Source organism: Caretta caretta, chromosome 5 (assembly GCF_965140235.1).
Source record: "Caretta caretta isolate rCarCar2 chromosome 5, rCarCar1.hap1, whole genome shotgun sequence".
Classification (NCBI taxonomy): Eukaryota; Metazoa; Chordata; order Testudines; family Cheloniidae; genus Caretta; species Caretta caretta.
The window spans coordinates 44,652,135-44,653,651 of NC_134210.1; positions in this window are offsets into that span (position 1 = coordinate 44,652,135).

The window sequence follows — 1,517 nt, forward strand, 5'->3', positions numbered from 1 at the left end:
ATTTAATGCTTGTGGTCTATGATTTTGAACGCTCAGACGTTAAAGTATCATCCCTACATGAGAAAACTATATGCTGATTTCTTTGATTTGTGATGTAATGTAATGTCAAATTACAAAGACATTTGAACTGGCATTAGAATTAATCACCTCACTGAATCAGGTCCTAAATCCAAACATAATCAGAAGAGTAGTCAATCCTTGCTCAAGCAAGTGCTCCATAGCATGTGTAAGGCCAAGACATAATCGTACATCGGCCAGCCCACCACCTGTTCAGTGCAGCTTTGTCCCACATACACATCCCTCCCCCAACATGTCTGAGTTCCCTGGGACCAGGTTTTAACCAGGACTAGTTGATACCATGTTGCACACTCTTTGCCCTGGCCTACGCTGACATGGTCAGCATTGTGTCAGCTCACTCAAACCTCCACAACTGTGTCTGATGGTAGTAATGTTGCACAATGTAAATAAGCCCTGTGAGCACACCTGGCCCACGTGTGTAGGAAGGAGCCCTTGGTGCTCAACTTGAGCCTGGTAGTGCCTTGGTCTGAGCACCAAACTGCTGCGAATTACACATGCGTCCTCTGTGACAGCCATGCCAGGAAGGCCAGCCCCACAGGGAAATGGAGGAGAGATAGAGGCTGCTAGGAAAAGCTGAAAGAGGACTGACTGATAGGGAGATGGACAGCCTGGGTTGCCACTGGCGGGCAGATGGGAGGGGGAGGCCAGGCTGACGTGGGGGGCAGATGGGGGAGGGAGAGGCTAGGCTGTTCCTCGGGGGGGGGGGGGGGGGGCATAAGGCAGGCTGCTGTTGGGAAAGTGGGAATCCCAGGCCTTAAGAGTGCATGGGGGAAGTCCAGGCTGCATGGAGAGGAGGGGACTCAGGGCGGGGGAGCTTCAGTCTCACAGGGCAGAGAGGGTACAAGGGCAGCAGGAGGCCCAGGCTGCACGGGGAAGAGGGGACACAGGGGCAAGTGGAGGCCGAGGCTGCATGGAGAGGGGCACGGGGCAGGGGAAGGCTCAGGCTGCACGGGTGAGAAGGGTGCAGGGCAGAAGAGACCTGTGACAGTGGTAGACCAGGTGCCAGCTCTTGCCAAGGCATCCGCTGAGCACTGACAAATTCATAGCTGGAAACTAGACCAGCTCACCTATATGTTAGTGTTGTTCCAGTTAGGTGTTAGACTTCTAAAGGTGGGACAGGGGCAAAGGGGGCAGTGAGGGTGGGGGGAGGAGGAGGAGCAGGAAGGGGCAGGGGCAGGGGCGGGGCAAAGGGGGTCAGTGGGACAGGGGCGAGGGGGAGGGAGAGGGGAAGGCAGGTCAGGGGAGGCCCGGCTCACTGCCCGCCCCGCATCGGGCAGTGCCAGTGACCCGTTCCCTGCTCTTCCCCCTCGCTCCTCAGAGGGAGGGTCGCTGGTGCGCTCAGCCTCCGCTCCAGGCCGTCAGGTGGCGCTGCCGCGAGCTGGGCCCTGTCCCTAGCCGGGCGGGTCCATTGGGCCGGGGAGGGGGAGGGCGCGGGCGCT